This window comes from Lipotes vexillifer, unplaced genomic scaffold, assembly GCF_000442215.2.
Source record: "Lipotes vexillifer unplaced genomic scaffold, Lipotes_vexillifer_v1.1 scaffold390, whole genome shotgun sequence".
In the NCBI taxonomy this organism is placed as follows: domain Eukaryota; kingdom Metazoa; phylum Chordata; class Mammalia; order Artiodactyla; family Lipotidae; genus Lipotes; species Lipotes vexillifer.
In genome coordinates this window covers 1,184,369-1,195,298 of record NW_006784503.1, presented here as the reverse complement: position 1 = coordinate 1,195,298, position 10,930 = coordinate 1,184,369, and the positions used below count along the sequence as shown (strand labels likewise).

The following is a 10,930-nucleotide window of genomic DNA, read 5'->3' as shown; positions in this document are numbered from 1 at the left end:
GGGAGTTCTCAGAAGCAGTATCCAAGGTCTCATCATGTCATATGCGAGGGCAGCTGGAGTCCTGGAGTGTTTGCTCTGGCACTCGGTGCGCGTGCTCGCAGAGAATGCCTCTTGTCTTTTTGTTCTAGCGTGGTATTCTTTCTTTTTCTCCAGCACAAGGATCTGGCCACTAGATCAGGAAGGCTACCGTATGTCACTGGTAGATCTGAGCCATCAGCTAGGATAAGGGGGGACTAAGTAAGTGAGTGGAGGCCAGGTAGAGATGGGGAAGAGGAGGGGACAGGATGTGTGAGGTGGCAGAGGAGGGGAGTTGCCAAAATGTGTCTTCATGGTAGGTCTGTGGCCAAATCTCCCAGCAAGACCAGCTGGCTTTTTTGTAGGGAGATAGCGGAGTGCAATGGTCTAAGATAGTAATTATCATCAAGGGACTTGGGTGCTAGTCCTAGTTCTGGACTAACTGATGCACACTTTTCCTTTTCTCTGATTCTCTAAGGTGAGGGCTGTGCAGGGGCCTCCTCAGTGACAGTCTCCCACAGGAATATCTTGGTCAAGTACCATGCATGACCCCCTACAGAAAACCAGGACCACTCAGCATGCACAGCTCACTTGACCTTGATGATTTTCATATCTCAGCTTTCCCTAGGGACCCAAGTCATTTTCAGCAAAAGGTGTCCATCTTAGAGATGGCTGCTTTCAGGAGAGTCACCACTCTTCCAGGATGACCTGGGCGCTGCGCTGAGCTGCCTGGCCCCTCACCTCCTCCACTTTTCTCTACCCGATCGGAGGTCCTGACCGCTATTTGGAGAACGCCTGTTGAGTATGTTGCCCACGTGACTCCTGCATCCACTGAGAATTGAACTAGATGTTCTCTGAGATTCCCCCTAATTCTGAGCTTGCGAGACCTGTATTTTTTCCAGAATCATGAGAGCAGGCATGGCTTCTAAGAAACCAAGATCTTCAGGATATTAAAAAAAGATATACATAATTAGGCCTTATTTTATTTTTTGTAAAACTATATGATGTGTTGCGCTGAACGCTCTAGTTGTAGGGCCTCAGAAGGCAAGGAAGCAAGCAAAAAAGTAGAAAAGGAGGAAGGAAGGGAGGAAGGAAGGAAGGAAGAGAGGGAGGGAGGGAGGGAAGGAGGGAGGAAGGAGGGAGAAAGAGAGCTTGTAGCGAAGGATATAAGGAGGCTGTACATAAAAGATGCCAAGAGGAGAAAGGGGGAAGAGAAAAGAGAAAAAGAACAGAAAAAAGAAGAAAGAAGAGAAGAGAGAGAGGAAAGGAGACCAGAGAGATGGACATGCTCCTTGAGGACACGTTTCCAGGCTACAGTCCTGCTGCGCCCCACCCCCCCATGCACAGGGATCTGCCCCCTGCCCCCCACAACTTCCTCTGAGCAGGAACTTCTGTAGCTGTGGAGCAGATCAGGCTGCCCTGGCTGGTTTTCAGCACAGTCCCTGCTGTTTCTGAAGGATGCTGGAGGTGGAGTAATTAGCACTTGTTCCTGTGCCAGTGCTATGCTGGAGGAATGGGCTGTTGGAGAACACTGTTTGGCTGATGGATTGCTGGCCTCTTGTACTGCCTGAGGGCTTGTCTGTGCATTTGAACTTCTCAGCAACCATGGAGGTAATGTGGGAGGAGGATGCTGGAACTGCGCCCTCCAGGCAGACTTCCCATGGCTGTAAGGAGCCCAAAGAGACTAAACAAAGTAAAGGAATGGCGAAGGAGAGACAGTTTTGAGAAGGAAGGTAGCAGAGCCCTGAGCAAATTTCCTTTAGAATCATCTTTGTCAATTTTAAAAAAATGATTCAATCATCTTGTTTTGAAATAAATGAATCCTGAGCTCTGGCATCATACAGCCCCGGATGTAAATTCTACTTCGTCCCTTCATCTCGAGCAACCAACTTAACCTTTCAGACCCTCAGTCTTCCCACCTGTATAATGGAGGTGCTACTTGTAGAACAAGGATTTGAGATGTTCTGGTTGCTTCCTGGTGTGTTACCTGGCATTCAGCAGGTGCTGGGCAATGTTTGCTCTCATGCCCTTCAAGCATCTAATTTCACTTCTTTCTTCGTATTTCCAATCCATTAGGGACACTGAAGCACAGGCGTTGCTAGAAATCAATCATTGATTTTAAAAAGCAAAAGAAGATTCTATGTGGCAAATATATTCAGGAGGAAATAGTGATAATGAGGAACCAAGGGGGCCCCATGATGTTCATTCATTCTCTAACAGTGGTCCCCAACTTTTTTTGGCACCAGGGACCAGTTTCTTGGAAGACAATTTTTCCATGGACGGGGGCGGGGTTATGGTTCAGGCGGTAACGCCAGCAGTGGGGAGCGATGGGGAGCGATGGGGAGTGATGGGGAGCAGTGGGGAGCGGTGGGGAGTGGTGGGGAGCGGCAGATGAAGCTTCACTCGCTCGCCTACTGCTCACCTCCTGCTGTGCAGCCTGGTTCCTAGCAGGTCACCAGCCTGTGACCCGGGGGTTTGGGACCCCTCTCTAAGAGGTTGAGGGTATCTCAATAGCCTGTATTAGCTGTAGTGCCAGCTTTTTTTGGTTTTCTGGCCACGCCACACAGCATGCGGAATCTTAGTTCCCCGACCAGGGTTTGAACCCGCGGCCCCTGCATTGGAAGTGCAGAGTCCTAACCACTGGACCACCAGGGAAGTCCCCCTAGAGTGTCAGCTTTTTGTGCATTTCCTTCACCTGCAGTTTTGCTCGTCACTCCCCCTGGTACCTCAGGCATTGTCCCTATGCCTTCTCTGAATACTTTTCCCCATCAAGTTGAACTGCAATAATTTGTCTTCTTAATGCATAGTTTTTACTCTTTTGAGAGCATAATTTTGATTTCCTCTCCTGAAAGTTAGACATTTATTTTTGTATTCTTCTATTTCTTGCCTTTTCTTAACAATTTCTCTAAGGAGATTCAGCTGTTCATACCATCTGGCCACAGCCTCAAGAATTAGAAAAGCGTGTTCCATGATAAGGAAGTCCATCTTTATGTGCTTCAGGTATGCGGGCTGGAATGGAGATTCAGAGAACAAAACTCATGCATCATCCTGTTGTTTCATACAGGAGAGTTGTCTGAAGGTGGTATCACACAACTGTGCACACAGATGTAGACACACACACGCAGAATATACAACAAACCAGGAACGAGGAGACCACACTTCTAATTCCACCTTTGCCACCATCTTGCACTGTGACCTTAGAATAACCACCTAATCCTCAAAGCAGATCATATTATTCCAATTTTACAGATGAGAATACTGAGGTACAAGGTTTTTATTTTCTGCTCAATATCACATTTCTATTATAAAATCCAGCAAGTATTAAAATTTAGCTTTCTTGTTCCCCAAATCAAGAGCTCAGAGTTTAGATTTGAAAGGAGGACTGTTCATGTCTCTGTGTCCTTAACTCCATGTCTGCCCTGGTTTGACTCCTTTAGGCCATACTGCCCACTTCTCTTGGTATGTACCTAGCCTCCAGAATAGAAAAGTCTGGCATATCAATTCCACCCATGGACTCCACTCCTGGGCTCTCATCTTACCTTTCCTACACTAGGGGGTTTACCTTCTGACACAGAAACACTTAACCTTCTAAGACTGCTGGGTCCCCTTTCTTCTCTGGAAACTTTTCTCTTTCTGAGCTCTTAGCTCCTTTTCCTCTCCCCTTCCTCCCTCCCTCCACCCAGCCCTTCTTCCCTAAACTCTATTGTTTGAACTGATTTGCTCAGAGCCAGGTGTGGGGTGGAAGCGCACTGGCTAAAATAAATTTGCGCTCAAGTGTTGGTGAATGAAAGCCTCCCCTGTTTCCTAGTTTGTATTTTAAAAAGAAGCATAAGTAAGCCCAACTGACATTCTAATAAGTTGTGGGTTCTTCAGATGATGTGAAATGTGCCATGGACAATCCTGGAATTAGTGGAGTGATTTTCAGCAATTTACCACCAGAGAACGGGTAGAATATCTGGCTTAAAATTACCACCAGGGACAACCCCACCATTTCTAAGCCCGGTCCTGCTCATTTGAAAGCTGCTTCTAGAGTCTTTATTAATTATAAAATGTGAGTGTCTTTAACACTGGGAGAATCTCCCTCAATATGTATTTTATCAAGAACTATAGATGTTTTTTTGCATTCTTGGTGCGTTGGTGGAGGGTCCAAAAGCAACGCTGGGAGGCTGAACATGACAAACAGGAGGATCCAATTAGGAGGAAAAACTCAGCATCACCCGCTGGGACCACACTGCCTCATTCCTGCACTAGATTCCATCTTTGAAATGTCTTCTGTACAGCACTCTCACCCCTGCCCCCCTCCTTGAAATTTCACAGCTGCAATACAGAGGGACTTTGAAGGGCAGAAAGACAAGAGGGATTTTTCCTTTCTCCATGGGCATATTTAACAGCCAGTTCCCAAATGGTATTAATAAACATTTCAACTTCAAAAACCGAACTTGACATTTCTACATCCTTTCCATTGTTGCTATGTTTTTGTCTTTGTCATTACACAAATGATGTGTATGGTACATGTGGGACTAAAACGGGTTCACATGTCTCTGGGTTCAGAAATGTGTATATTTGTTGAAGTGTCTATAGGGCCCTGAGAAGTGCTGGGGTAGTAATTGCTATCCTAGAGACAGAATAACATCTAGCGCTATGAGTCCAAAGATTGGAAACTCCAAGATCAATATGTGGGGTACAGAAAGTAAAAGTGCAAATATTCTTTTGGCAAAAGGGCTGAATGAGATGGGACAGTGGTACAATGGGTGCCAGGGATCAACCTTGCATTTGAATCCCAGCTATACTACAGGCTATCTGAGTGATTTTTGAACAAGTAATTGAATCTTTCTGCCTCAGCTTTCACTTCTGTAAAACGAGGATAATAATGCTTTCTTGCAGGGTGCCTTGAGATTTAAATTAAATGATAATGTATTGAAATGACGCCCACATAGTTAAGTAATAAGAAATACCTTTACATTGGTCTCTGCCCCAGGTTCCTGACACAGAGGTTCTAAAACCCTTATAAGTAAGGATGCTAGAAGAATCTTTTGTGCTAACAAATTAGTCTTGGCTCCAGTTCCTGACACAGAGCTCCTAAGACCTTTGCGATTTTCTGAATGATAGGAGACTCTGACCCAAAGCTCCTAAACGCCTTGGACTTTCCTGGGTTAATAGGAATGTCTTTTGTTCTGAAAAGGTGACTCTTAGTAGGCTCCTGGGTAAGGGGCTGAACACCGGAAAGACCAAGCCACGATTAGAAGCTTGAAACTTTTATCCTCACCCCCCATTTTCTGGAGAATTGAGAGGGGCTGGAAATGGAGTGAATAATTGATCACACCTAGGCAATGAAGCCTCTACAAAAATCCCCATAGTGCAGAGTTTGGAGAGCTTCCAAAGTGTGCAGGTTGGTGACTATACCCATAAGCCGGGAGGGTGGTGGACCCCAATTCTACGAGAACAGATGCCCCTGTGCTCAGAATTCTTCCAGACCTTGCCTTACGGACCTCTTTATCTAGCTGTTCATCTGTATCCTTTATTACATAATAAAGTAGTAAATGTAAGTCAGTTTTTCCCTGAGTTCTGTGAGCTGTTCTAACAAATGATCAAATTCAAGAAGGGGGTGTAAGAACCTCCAGTTTGTAGCCAAGTCAGACAGAAGTTGTGGGTAACCTGAGGACCTACTACTTGGGGTTGGTGTCTGAAATGAGAGGCAGTCTTGTGGGATGGAACCCTTCTCCTTTGGCGCCTGCACTAGGTCCCATCAGAGTCAGAGTTGCCTTGAATGTAGGATACACCCTCTCAGAGAGCTGCTTGGTGTGGGAGAAAACGCACACATCTGGTGTCTGCAGTATTGTGGGTGCAAGAAAAAGAGAAACACACAGAGTGCTTTTTCTCTTGCATCAGAGACATTGCCCAATAAATAATGATGATCATTAATGACTTAATACTAGTATTCATGGTTTCAGGAAGAGAGGGAGGAGGAGGAAGTCGCTGGAGGGGAAAAGGGCCGATGAGTGACAGGCATTGAGGCGCCTGGGTTGTTGGTGTCCAGGCAGTTTGGCGTTCTCTGAGTTTTCCAGGAAGGCTCAGAAAACTCAGGCTCAGGGGATGGAGTGGCAGAAGAGAGCAGCAGTGAAGACACTGGGAGCAGCTGGGCCTTGGGGAGCCCCTGTCTGGAAGCAAGCCTGCTGAAAGGCCGTGGGATGACAGAACCCATGGCTGAAAAGCTTCGGTCACGTGGCCAGGCAAGTGCTGGTCATGTGACCCTGTCTGCTGCTTGCTGGCATTTGGTGTCAAACTCTGTTCTAGGAAGTATTTTATAGATAATTTTACCCAAATGGACGTGTGGGTCATGGTGACCTTGACTCTGTGGGACAATGGGAACTGGGCCTGGGAGGACATTCCAAGGAGTAATGTGGGTCGATGTCCTACACTTCCTGGAGGAAACAAGAGCCCGGGAGACACTCCGAGTATATTTATACACGCACAGTTGCGCACACACATACACACACTAGCACGTATTTAAGACAATGACTGGCAAATTGTAATAGAAAAGGGCTCTATTTTGGTAGCGTTGATGTGATTGATTGACTACTATCAATCCATAAGTTCATGGGCCTGACCATACTTCTGCTTGGGTCAAAAATGCTCTATGTACTCTAGGGTGCACATGACGCAACTACTGAGACTGCGTGCCTAGAGCCCGTGCTTTGCCACAAGAGAAGCCACCGCAATGAGAAAGCCTGTGCGCAGCAACGAAGACACAAATCAGCCAAAAATAAATACATAAATAATTGATTTTTTAAAAAATGCTCTATGTATGTGGTTCTGTGCCAGTAAGGGACTCAGAATTCAGGGACACAGAGCCAGGTGAAGGAGCCTGAGGACCCTGAGACACTTCGTTTTCCTAAAACTGAACTTTAATCCTGCCAGTGTCCTGAAGAAAGCCATCCCTTGCTTCTGCTCACCTGCAGGATACACTCCCACCTTCCTCTGGGAGTCCACAATTGAAGGACTAGTTCTTGTTCAGTTCTAGCCTGATCTCATCTCACAGGCCCTCGATATCCTGATACTTGCATTTCCTTCCAGTTTTCAGGTTCCCTTTTTACCCCTGGCTTTGCGCATTCTGTTCCCTCTGTCTAGAATAACCTTCCTACTCCAGGAACAGGAATTCACCTTTTCAAATCTGGGCTGTGTGGTTTGTGCCATAACAAAGCCACCTTTGATGGGTTAAGAGCCCTTTCAAGTGCAAACTTCTTACTTTCCTTGGCCCAGCCTTCATGACTGTTTGTGAAGGTTGTTAGCTCACTAGACTGTGAACCTTCCAGGGAAGAGAGCTCAGCGTATTTCACCTCCATGTCTTGAACCTCGTGTCTAGTCTGGAAAAAAATGTGTTAAAATAGATTAATGATTGAGTTGGTTTTCAGCCCACAGCCTAAAATTTTTTTCAGTGTGATTCTCAGACCACCTGCATCAGCATATCCTTGGGGAGCCTGTTAAAAATGGGAGGTTCTGTGCCTCGCCCCAGACCTAAAGCGTCTCTCAGGTGGGGTCCTGATATCTGTATGGCTAGCAAACTTCCCAGATAATTATAGTTACACTGATGTTGAGAATCACTGCACTAGCAGATAGAAGCCAGGGAAGGCTACAAGAGACAAACACTGGTGAGAGCTGAGAGCCCGATGGGTGAATGGGGAGAGAGTGGGTGGCCAGAATCATTTTATTATGCAGCTTTCTAATTGATAGTCACAATAGTCTGATAGATAGTAATAATAATGACACTGCATCATCTAGAAAAGTTTAAACTTGTAGTCAGTAATTTTTCTCAAGAAGGAATAGTCGCACATCAATCATTTTAGAAATATTGCCATCCAAAATGGAAAAGCTGCATTTTAAAAACTAAAGAATAAATAAATGAATGATTTGGGAAATTAACTCACATAAAACAGTATATGGGTGAACTTCATAGGGGATAACCGTTATATAACATGGCTACTATGTTCCTTCGGGCAGTTCATCTTTTGCCCTTGTCACACTCACCAACTGGCCTCACCAACTGAGCCAAAGAGAGGAAGAGTCTAGGAGAACCAAGCAACCCATGGGTGAGTGTGTCCAACTCACAGTAGACAGTGCAGCAGAATGACTGGGGTATTTGGAGCCTGGAAGACCTGGGCTCAATTCTCACGTCTACCTCTTAACTCACCTTGGTTCCTTGAGTATCTGTTTTTCCCCCTCTAATGATGGCAGGTGGTATCTCAATTGTGCAGTTGGTATGAGACTGATGTTCAGTAGTATTTAAGTGTCAGGCATTTTACATACATTATTATTGAAGAGACTGTTGTTATTCCTTAGACGGGAAAACTGAGATTTGAAAAGTGTAGAAACTTCCCCACAGTTGCCTAGATAGCAAGTGTTGCGGTTCAACTTGGATTCCAAGTTGGTTATGATAAGGAGTGTAACAATGCCCAGTGCCTGGTAGGACATCAGAGCCTTTGCACCCTTCCTTTCCTATGGCTAAGAGGAATCTAAAGGACAAAACAAAGTGCAGAGAGCACCTCAGATCTCTTTTGAATTGCATTTTTGGCTTCAACACAGAAGCTTCCAGCATCTCTCCCAGTCTCTCTCCATCTGGAAATATTAAACGTCTGTCTCAGGGCACAGGTGACTGACATGGTAGGAAGGGCCAGCTGCTGAAAGATTGACCCCGAAGGTGACCAGGATCAAAGTGGACGTGGGCTTTGTAGATCAAAGTCTTTGCTTCCCCCATGGAGTGACCCAGAGAGCCAAAGTCAGGGCAGCGGCAAGCGCGGGGCTGCGGGAACATCGCATTCCCACCAGTTCATGTTGTAATTAGGCAGCCGAGTGCATCAGCTAAGGCTTCTGGGTGGTCTGAGTGGGGGACTCTCCACTTGCTCCCGTTGCTGAGCTCTGGGCGTGCAGCATGGTGGGCAGGCCCAGCCTGGGAGAGAAAGATCTCACCATGTAGACGGAGCAGTGGGCTCCCAGCGCTGTGGTCACTCTGTTTGTGGAGCCTTCTGTTGTCCTCAGGAGCCTGTTTTAAATTAGCTGGTGGTTTCACAAGTTGGGCTTAAAGAAGAGGTGCTCAGAGCCCCCAAACCACTTTCACCTCATAGCTCTGGTTTGCCGGCCTCAATAGAGAGAATGTCTTTTAAAGGTCTGTGCTCTCAGAACCATTGGATGAGGACTTCCATGGATGCAGAGGAAACAATAAATAAAGCTTCAGTTACTGAGTGCTTATTAAATACCAGCACTTACATGTCACTCAGATCCTCACAAAATTCTGCTCTTGGTTTGGTTAGTCCCATTTTATAGAGAGTAACATTGGGGCTCAGAAAGATGCAATGACTTTCTCACAAGTGGAGCTCCCAAGTGACGTTGCCAGGGCTTAGATCAGGTTTTTGGACTCCAGACCTGCATTAATTATCTAGTGCCACAATGACAATGCATGACAACCAACCACAAAACCTCAGTGACCAACAACCAGCAGCAGTTATTTTTGCTCCCTAGTCTATGGGTAAGGTGGGAAGTTCTGCTGATTTGGACCAGGCTCTGCTGCCTGGGGCTGGGCTCATTCCTGGGTCATGGGTCGGTGGCTGGGTTAGCTGGGGCAGGCCTATTTTGCATGGTCTCCACTGGGGAGACCACGCCCTCTACCATGTGGTCTCTCAGACTTCAGGGAGTCAGGCTGGGCTTGTTTTCTGGGTGTGGTAGGGGTCTGGGGGAAAGAGCATGTTGTCCTGGGTACTGAATTGTCCTACTGCCCCATCACCTCGTCCTACTGGTTGACACAAAGCAGCACATTGTGTTGGTATTTGTGTTGAATACTGTGTTGAATCCGGTAGACTATTCAGGCATAGAAAAATAGATTCTCTCTGTAGATAGGAGGAGCTCTAATATCATACTTGTGAAGGTATTATTTGAATATCGGGAGACCATTCCTTGGGCTATTCATGCAATCATTTTACCAAAAAGCTGCAATCTTTCCACTATACCAGTGTGCCACCGACGTAGAATTTTGAGGATTTTTGTACGTTGCTTCTATTTTTAGTAAATAAGCTAGAACCCTAATATTGCCCCTGCCTTGGTTTAAGTAATACATACACTTCAGCTGAAAGATGCGTAATAAAATTTGCACCAAATTTATTCTTACTCTAGCTGATACCTAATGAGGAATGGAAGACAATGACGTGTACACTTTGCTATGGCCACTGTGTCTTAGGATTGCTGACTGAGCCCTGGAAGCTCACAGAAACATTGCGATGGCACCTAATTGAGTTTAGGATCCATGCAAAGTCCTCTGTTTAGTCCTCTGGAGCACTCCCCATCCCGCCCTGTCCTCTCTCTGATCCTGTCTCCTAACAAGTCCACTTTCTTCCCCAGCGTCCTTCCTCTAGTCCTAAGTGGTTTGTTTTCCTGCAATATTGCCTCACTCTCCTTGCCTCTGTGTTTCTGCACATGCTGTTCCTTTGGTCGGGGGTGTCCTTCCTGCTTTCTTTCTCGTCTAACTCCTACTCATGCTTCACTTCTCGGGGGGGCCCCTTCCTAAGCGTGCCACCTGGTTTAGCACCGACACCGGGCTGTGTTTTCCTCACTCCAAGACCTCGCCACACCGTGAATTCCTTGGGGACAGCTTTCATCTCTCTGTTTCCAGTGTCCAGCACAGTCACAACAGGTGGAGAGGAGTTATTTGTCAAATAAACAGATACATAAAAAAAACCATCCACGTGCTTCGAGTGTTATTTATTCTTTGAGGAAATGACTTTAATAAAGAAACAATTTTTAATTTCATGACTCTTCATGCAATTTTTTGCAATTCAAATTTTCTTAACTGCTCCTCCATGCCATGGGTAAAAGAAGCCTTTTTTTTTTTTTTTTTTTTTTTTTTTTTTTTTTTTTTATAATTACACTT

General features: G+C 45.8%; 1 non-coding gene across 1 annotated transcript; it reads right to left on the bottom strand.

Annotated features, from left to right (window-relative positions):
• Positions 1-2,597: 2,597 nt before the first annotated feature.
• Positions 2,598-2,670, bottom strand: TRNAG-UCC (transfer RNA glycine (anticodon UCC)). Its single transcript has one exon. It is a non-coding gene; the product is annotated as a tRNA-Gly (tRNA).
• Positions 2,671-10,930: the final 8,260 nt, after the last annotated feature.